The 9087-nt window shown below is 35.2% G+C and overlaps 1 long non-coding RNA gene across 3 annotated transcripts; it reads right to left on the bottom strand.

Moving 5' to 3' along the window:
- Window positions 1-4136: 4136 nt before the first annotated feature.
- LOC149550037 (uncharacterized) lies at window positions 4137-6064 on the bottom strand. Of its 3 annotated transcripts, none has more exons than XR_016354166.1 (2): window positions 5935-6064; window positions 4137-4444 (listed from the first exon to the last, which is right to left on the bottom strand). It is a non-coding gene; the product is annotated as an uncharacterized LOC149550037 (long non-coding RNA). The 3 variants fall into 3 exon arrangements; XR_016354165.1 differs by lacking the exon at window positions 5935-6064 and adding an exon at window positions 4628-5888; XR_016354164.1 differs by lacking the exon at window positions 5935-6064 and adding an exon at window positions 5123-5888.
- Between the last annotated feature and the right edge of the window lie 3023 nt (window positions 6065-9087).

Genomic DNA, 9087 nt, shown 5'->3' with positions numbered 1-9087 from the left:
CATCCCATTCTGAAGATGCTGAAAGAGGAGAAGTCCTAGTTAATAGGAGAGTCTTATTGAGTGGAGAGAATGAACCTGATCAAAGGAGGAGTTTGTTTTGCACTAGGTGCAAATGTGAAGATAAGTGTTGTGATGTGATCATTGATGGTGGAAGCATTGACAATCTAGTATTAGAAAAGATGGTCACAAAGTTGAAGATGAAGAGGCAAAAACACCCGCGTCCATACCGTATTGTCTGGGTGCAAGATGACCACAAGGTCATGGTTAGTGAGCAATGCTCAGTGAAGTTCAAGATTGGAAGCTACTAGGATGAGGTGCTGTGTGATATCATACCTATGGACATATGTAATATGTTGTTGGGTAGGTTGTGGCAGTTTGATAGGCATGTTGTACATGACGGACGAGCAAATATCTACACTCTGACGAAGGATGGAGTGAAACATAAGTTGAAGCCATTGAAAGAGAAAGAAGAAAAGGTATGTAGTGTTGCCAGAATATGTTTTGTTGATGGAAAGGGGTTTCTCCAAGGTATGAAGTATGAGAAAATGCATTCTGTTGTAATCCCAAAAGATGGTAAAGAAGTAGAGGAGGTACTAACAGAAGTTGCAGATTTGTTGGGAGAGTTTCCTAATATTGTGTTAGATAATGTACCCGATGGATTACCCCCAGTAAGGAAGATCAGTTACCAGATGGATTTGATTCCACGAGCCAGTTTGCCAAACAAGGCAGGACACAAAATGACACCAACAAAAAGTGAAGAGTTGAACATACAAGTACATGAGTTATTGTAGAAGGGGTTGATTCGAGAGAGTATGAGTCCATGTGTTGTACCAGCAGTATTAGTACCAAAGAAGAATGAAGAACGAAGGATGTGCACAGATTCTCGTGTTATTAACAAGATCACAATCAAGTACAAATTTCCATTGCTAAGGATGGATGATATTATGGACTATTTGAGTGGAGTTGTGTATTTTACGAAGATAGATCTGGAGAGTGGATACCATCAAATTTGCATCAGAGAAGGTGATGAGTGGAAGATTACTTTCAAGACAAGGGAAGGATTGTACGAGTGGTTAGTCATGCCTTTTGGGCTAACCAATGCACCGAGCACTTTATGCTTAGTAGGATAGTAGAGGAGCATTCGATGCATATTCGAAAGATGTTTGATAAGTTGAGGGAAGAAAAGTTGCTGATAAACTTGAAGAAGTGCAGTTTTGTGAAGGAGTTGGTGTACCTGAGATTTGTAGTCTCAACAAAAGGCTTGAAAATGGACTCATTGAAAGTGAAGGCTATCCTTGGATGGCCTCCTCCAAAGATTGATATAGAGGTAAGATCTTTTCATAGACTGGCTAGTTTTTACAGAAAGTTCATAAGAGGTTTTAGCAGTATTTGTTGACCCTTGACTGGAACAATGAGAGGGGATAGGAAAGAATTTAAGTGGACAGTAGGAGTAGATAAGATTTTTAATCTATTGAAATAGAAAGTTATAGAGCAACCTATTTTAGCACTTCCAAATTTTAACAAGGCGTTTCAAGTAGATTGTGATGCTAGTGGTATTGCAATAGGAGTTGTTTTCAGCCAAGAAGGTAGACCTGTTGCTTATTTCAGTGAGAGGTTGAATGATGCCAAAAGAAAATATTTTGTCCATGATCAAGAATTTTATGCTATAGTTCAGGCATTGAAGAAGTGGCGACACTATCTTCTTTCTAAGGAGTTTGTTTTGTATACTGATCATCAAGCTTTGTAATATTTGAGTAGTCAAAGAAAATTAAACCAAAGGCATTTGAAGTGGGTTGAGTTTTTGCAGAGTTATACATTTGTTTTGAAACACAGTAGTGGGAAGTCTAATAAAGTTGCAGATGCTCTTAGTAGAAGACAACTTTTGCTGACAGAATTGAGATTAAGGTGGTTGAGTTCAAGGTACTCAGTAATTTATATCCAGAGGATCTTGATTTTGGTGAAGTGTGGAAGGCTTGTACAGAACCTGTTACTCTTGACAGGATGAAGTGGTTGGATTTTATAATCCAAGATGGTATGTTGTTCAAAGGGAGCCAATTGTGCATTCCAAGAAGTTCAATGAGAGAGAATCTCATCAAGGAGAAGCATAGTGGAGGATTAGTTGGACACTTTGGTAGAGATAAAACCATTTCTTTGGTTGTTGAGAACTATTATTGGCCACAGTTTCAATAAGATGTGAAGAAGTTTGTATAGAGTTGTAGAGTATGATAGATAGCGAAAGGAGTAAAGCAGAATACGGGATTGTATTAGCCATTGCCTATACCAAAGAAGCTGTGGGAGGATGTCAGTATGGATTTTGTTCTTGGATTACCAAGGACTCAACGAGGGCATGATTCTAGTTTTGTGGTGGTTAATGGGTTTTCAAAGATGACACATTCCATTCTCTGCAACAAGACTAGTGATGTTGTTCATGTGGCAGAGTTGTTTTTCATAGAAGTGGTGAGACTACATGGTTTGCCAAAGAGTATAGTTCCAGATCGAGATGCCAAGTTTGTAGGGTATTTCTGATGTACATGGTGGAAGAAATTGAAGACAGATTTGAAGTTCAGTTCATCACATCATCCACCGACTGATGGACAGATAGAAATTGTGAATTGCAGTTTGGATAATTTGCTGAGATGTTTGGTTGGAGACAAGTCAAAGTGCTGGGATCTAATTTTACCACAAGCAGAATTTGCATATAATAATTCTATCAACAGGAGTATTGGTAAATCACCATTCTAGATTGTATATGGGAGTAGTCCTAGAAATGTTTCTTAGTTGTGGCAGTTGGATAAAGGAGAGATAAGTAATGCTGAAACAAAAGAATTTGTTGAACATTTGAAGAACATCCATGAGGAGGTGAGAAAGTACATTATAAAGATGAATACACAGTATAAGGCTAAGGCATATGTGAAAAGGAGGTATAAGGAATTTTTGATTGGAGAGGAAGTCATGGCTCATTTGAGAAATGAGCATTTTCTAGTGGGTACATACAATAAGTTGAAAATGAAAATTTTTGGACTGTGCAAAATAGTTAAAAGGCATGATTTTGGAAATGCCTCTGAAGTTGAGTTGCTTGCTGAATTGAATATTACACCAATATTTAACATTTCAGATTTGACAAAGTACTATGAAGGAGGTGATGGAGATGAAGTTGCAGAAGTGCAGTGGAGTATTCTAGCAGCTAGTTCAGCTACAAAGGAGATCGAGGAGATACTGGACAATCGTGTTGGACAAAGTACAAGGAACAAAACTTATGAAGAATACCTGGTCAAATGAAAAGGGAGGCCAGTTGTTGCATCCCAATTTTTAACCCAATTTAAAATTTTCATATAGCCGTTGAGGTTTCACACAAAGTCGGTTGATAGTTAAAATTTTTTACAATTATGTGAAATGGTAAGATGGTTAATCGTTATAATTTCATATGGAGATGAAATGCTAGTTAATCGTTATGATTATATTTTAAAGCTATTTTGGGAAGTTGATTATTTATCATAAGTTCATGGGAATTGAAAAGGCAGTTAGCTGTTATGATCGTTTATGATTAATAACTTGTTATAGTAATATGATTTAACAGTGGAGAGTTTCCTTGTAGGGAACACGTCAAAGGGGTGTAAGCATTGTCAGAAAAGAATTGGGCACAGGAGCACCACCATCACTGGGCAAATAGGTGTGAATCTTGAATCACCATGGCTAAGGGTAAACGACTAGGCAAGCAAGAGTGTACGTTGGACAATACCATGAGCTACTTGGATAACATACAGAACATTTAAATATTTAGACAATCAAAATACGTACCTTTAAATGGTTTATGTTGGCATTCTCATCATTTCATATTATATATATATATATATATGTGCACATAAGTATAAAAAAATATGGTGCCACCATAGTATTAAATTATTCAAGCTCATCTCTATTAACATACGTACACACACACACACACGTATATATGCATATACATTGAGAGGATATGAAGATAAAATAATCTCTCAATTATACATGTATATAGATATGCATATTCTAATAGGTATAACCTTGGACAGAATAATAATATGATGATTGTTACTCAATTTTCACACATGTTCAAATGGAGTAAAGCATACATGCTTACCACTTTCAAGTGATACTCAGGATTGCATTAAAGGAAAGCATTTTATTCATTTTGGAATAATATACAATGTTTGTATGATGGAACAAATCATGTTTATAAGTATGGAAAGAAGATGTTGAAAGTAAATTTCTCCCACATATTTGACTATGAGAGTAGTCCCTATTTGCTGATATACATCCGTACTCTACTGAAATAAATAACATGAAAGAGGAATAAAAGGAGAAAAAGGTCATAGGCACCAGTCATTGCCTGTAATGACTGGTCGAGTTGCATCCATCCGCATTCATCTTTTTGCTGTCCTAAATCTTGTCCTTTCCATGCTTCCAATTCCTACATTCACAAAGAGATAGGTTAGATCAAATGGATCTAAGCATGCTGATAACTCACTTCACCTCACATTTATCATCCTAAGATGCTACTCATCTCAGCAAAATAAAGACATACATCAGCGGATAGAGAAACCAATCATGAAAAGTAAAAGTATTAAAGGGACAAGTCACTTCGATTTGAAACCTTTTGCTGCTAATAACTGAAGAGAATAGAATAAACGTGGCAAGTGGGATTGATATGTATATCAGGATCGAGAAAATGAAACATTAAAGGGACAAACTAAAAAGTTTTGAAACCTTTTGTTTCATAGAGATGTAAAAAAGAAATGAAAACTCAGTACTTGCAATTTTTCTTGAAGCACATTCAAAATCATTCATATCTGATTGAAGGTGGACAAAACAGCAGAGCCAATGCAAATTTAATTAGAATTGCCTTTTAAGGGATGAATTTGAGAGCACATTCAAGGAAAACTATCAGATCAAGGGCAATTTTCCTAATTCAGGTGCAATTCAAAATCAAGAGATGTGAAGTTATATGGATGGAAATTAGAATTAAAGCAGATCATAATCAATTATTCAGCAGATTCCAAGCAAGCGCCAGCAGAAATCCAAATATAAAGAAGCATATTCAAGTAAATGAGGGCAAAAGAAAGAGATGCAAAATCAGATCAGAAATTACCAGCAGACATGGCAAAATTTCCAGAGATAAGGTGAATCAAAATCAGATTGAGATGCGAAAATCACACATAAAGGAAAAATTCCTCTTTAAATGTAAATTTAAATAAAATATTGAAACAAATTCCCAGCTATTTCGAGCAGCCTCCATCAGGAAAGTCAGATTCAATCAAAATTAAATCATCAGCATCAGAAGTGGAGTTCACAACATGCACAATAAGAGTTCAGGGTTACAACCGGAGCCAAGAAATGGTGGAGATAAGAATCTCAAAATGAACCAAACAGCCAAGGCAAGAATAATTTCATGGCATGGAGATCGGTACACTCACGGCATCTACATCATAACAGCAACCTATTTCAAAAACCAGCACTTGCCAAAGTAAATAATCTCATGCCCACGAAATGAGAGGAATCTGGAGAGGTGACCACAAAAGCTCATGCCATGAAGGAGCCATACACTTACAGCAGAAACCCATAAAAAATAAATAAATATGGTATCCAGATTACAACTTCCAGCAAAAGTCACGACCTCCAGGCATCCATAAACATAGCAGGGATGGAGTTTCAGACATTATAAATCCGCAGTCTAGAAAGAAGAGATATGGCACTCACAGCTAATAGAGCCCAGCAAAAAAGAAAAACCCATGGGAAAAGTTGATATGTCTTCGAAAAGAAGCAACAGATAACCAGTCTGCATCCCTCAAAAGTCACCATATTTCATGCCAGGAATCCATGAATGCTCCAGGCGTCCAAGCAGCAAAAAAAAAATAAAAACCATCAGCAATATGGCGTCTATCAGCAAAAAAATCGCAGGACCTTCATGTCGGCTAGGGTTTCAAAAGAACTCTGTCGTGTCTTGCCTTTACAATAAAACACTCAAAATAATAAAAAAACTCTCACCTTTTCCTTCTTATCCATTCCTTAAGCGCTTTCTATAACATTTCGGGTCCATTAAAAGGATGGTGTTATATTGTATTAAAATAATAATATAGATTTTATTCTTTTAAGGTCTATGTTATTATTTTAATAATTTATTATTATTGCATTTCAATTAAATTGTAAATATTATTATTTTTAGTTGATAAATTATGAATCAACTACTAAATGATAATAATTTTAAATGCAATTAAAAAATAAGTTAAAAAAGGGAGAGTTTGATTTAAAAGAGAGTTTGCATTGTAATTTTAAGTTTAACTAGAAGTGTCAAACAGTTGAAAGGGTGTTAACGTTTTTAATGCCAAAATTGAAGGAGGAGTCTCAGTTGCTATTTTTGGAAGCCTAGTTCAGACTCAGGAGTTTGGAGTCAATTATAGAGTTATTTGTGACAGTTTTGGAGTCTTTTTTAGACTTTTTCTATGCATGGGTGGTCAAGGCTTAGTTGGAGGTATATGAGACATATTTTTGGAGCTATTAAGCGATCTTTATAAACAGTTAACTCATTATTTCGACCCAGACTTCCTGATTTTATGGAGAATGGTGTTGTTTTTTGAGATTGTTATATACCCCTCTTGTTTATCAAGAAAGGGTTCAGATTTTCAGAGAAGAGGGATGTGCATGTGATATTTGTCTTTGGTATCTTTTTCTCCATTATTCTGAGCCATTATGTAGAGATACTAGTATTTGGGCCTTTAATTGGAATATAGTTTTCATTGGAATCAGCTTTGGAGTAAAGGATTTGGTTGTATGCTTTGAGGTGGTTGATGTTATTCAATTGTGTTTTATTGATAAACCTTTCTGAATTATGTCTCGTTTTGCATCTTCCATATCTGATATATGTTTTTATAGGTTTTGAGTTGTGTTTTTCATTATTGATATATTCGATTGTGATTAATTTTCTTTCGTATATTTTCATATTCTAACCTTCTCATAAAATATTGATATGAATTAGTAGTTCTTCCAAGCTGGGGTTTTGTGATTATCTGTCAAAAAACTTTCATTGTGTTTCAAGTATAACAGTATTTTGCGTTATCAGTTCTAGTGTATCACCTTATTTTCATCTATTAACTTTTCACGTTCAAGTTTATCTCTTTACCCTTTTCCATACAAGTTTTCACATCTTCATTAGCATAGGTGAGATATCAGATATATCATATAGGGACGGGCCTAGAATCCAGAGGTTCAATTAGGTCATAGGTTACCCACAACCTCTGGTTGATCCAATGTTTCTCCAAAATCACTGAGGGTTTTAGAACTTAAAGTAAATTAGGGTGCAGATTTTGGAGATAACAATGATACCATTCGAAAATAACATATAAAAGTGCAAATATATATATGTATAAAATTATAAATTATTTCTTTTAATAAGGATACCTTCAAATTATTTTTCTCATAATTATAAGTCTCTATAAGAGACGAGGAGTACACTTGGCATCTTCTTTTTTAATCGGTGAACCAAGAAGCTAATTATCTTTTTGTAATTGCTACCAAGAGTCGCAGCTTCTATTTGAGCCTTCTATATTATTCCCATACAATTTATGCTCCGGGGTATGTCTGAGAGCAAGCACCCGATTCTGTTGTTCTACTTTTGTTCCCTCTTCACTTTTTCTTCCCTTATTTCTTGCGATTGATATTGAAGAAGAATCTGAGCTACTGTTCCTGTCATTGAATGGACTTCGAATCAGAAATCCGCATTTGAAAATTAGATTTTGAGAGCTGGCCATTCAGAGTCAAGCAAAGATCAATTTCTTTCATTGATCAGGTTATGTGATCAATTTTTCCTAATCTTATTTTTGTATATGTACTGCATTCAAAAGTATAGATGCAAGAATAGCTTCAATGATTTACAAATAATGATGCTTGGCCGTGATGTAAAAAAATTAACGATTAGCACATTCGATCAAGCACACCAAATTATCTCACCATGTTAAGTCTGAACCAAATACACGTCATACTATGATTTCCTCTTTGTTTAAGTTGGTCTTTCAAATTCGAGTTATAATCCTTTGAAGTTTTCTTAAATAAAGTTCTTGAGTCTTAAGGACTGTATTGTGCCAGTACTAAAATATTATTTCCATCAGCTGAGTTTCAGCAAATGTACTGATATCCTCTATGAATAGACACCCAGGACTCACCTGGCTGGTTGGCCAAGAAAGAGGGTGAAGAGGTGGAAAGAAAGTTCTGCAAGAACAAGAAACAGGAATCAGAATTAATGTAATAACTTTATTTTTAAAGAACTATTCAATAAGCTCATGTTTGTCCAATATGTACCCTGTTGCCAAGTTGAGTGGTGGAATTAAGAACCAGAATGCTCAGTGGTTGGACAAGGTGTTCCATGTCTATTCTGGGTAGGGAGGGCCTTTCTTGAATGAGATTTATGGGGATATTTTGAGTGTCTACGGTTGGGAGGTTAAGCCCCTGACAATGTTTCCTCTCTCCACAAGATGCCAAGATATGCACTAGACAAAGATGAGTTATGCATTCAAACATTTGTTGGTAACAGGTATTTTACTTTAATGATGTTTATACAGGTAGAAGATATGATAGATTGATTTATATCATCAATTTAGTTATTTCCTTTAATGAAAGTAACTTTTCTCGTCAATGTAATTGGTAACTAGTTAGATCAGTTGATCTTCCAATTGAACATGAAATATATCTCTATGCAAGAGATAGGTTTATCTGATGGATTGTTATTTCAGTCTTCCATTTATGTGAATAATGAATATGAGCATATTTTCTAATTGAATGTTATTGCCATAGTTAGCAATGGAAGGAGAAGGGATGATACAGTGGTATTTGATGCCCTAAATGATACAATAATATTTGATGTCCTAAATGATACATTGGCATTTGATGCCCTAAATAATATAGTGGTATTTAATGTCTTAAATGATACAGTGGTAATTGATGCCCTAAATGATAAAATGGTATTTGATGGTAATGGTGTTTTGATAAAGTGGTATAACTATTTGTTCCTAAGCGACATATATGTATTAATCTGGGTTTTGCGGAAGCATCCCTAAACGGATT

This window comes from Cupressus sempervirens, chromosome 7 (genome assembly GCF_028749045.1).
Source record: "Cupressus sempervirens isolate cs-2001-9-10 chromosome 7, ASM2874904v1, whole genome shotgun sequence".
Classification (NCBI taxonomy): Eukaryota; Viridiplantae; Streptophyta; class Pinopsida; order Cupressales; family Cupressaceae; genus Cupressus; species Cupressus sempervirens.
Note: the sequence above shows the minus strand (reverse complement) of the source record. Positions and strands in the feature narration are given on the sequence as shown.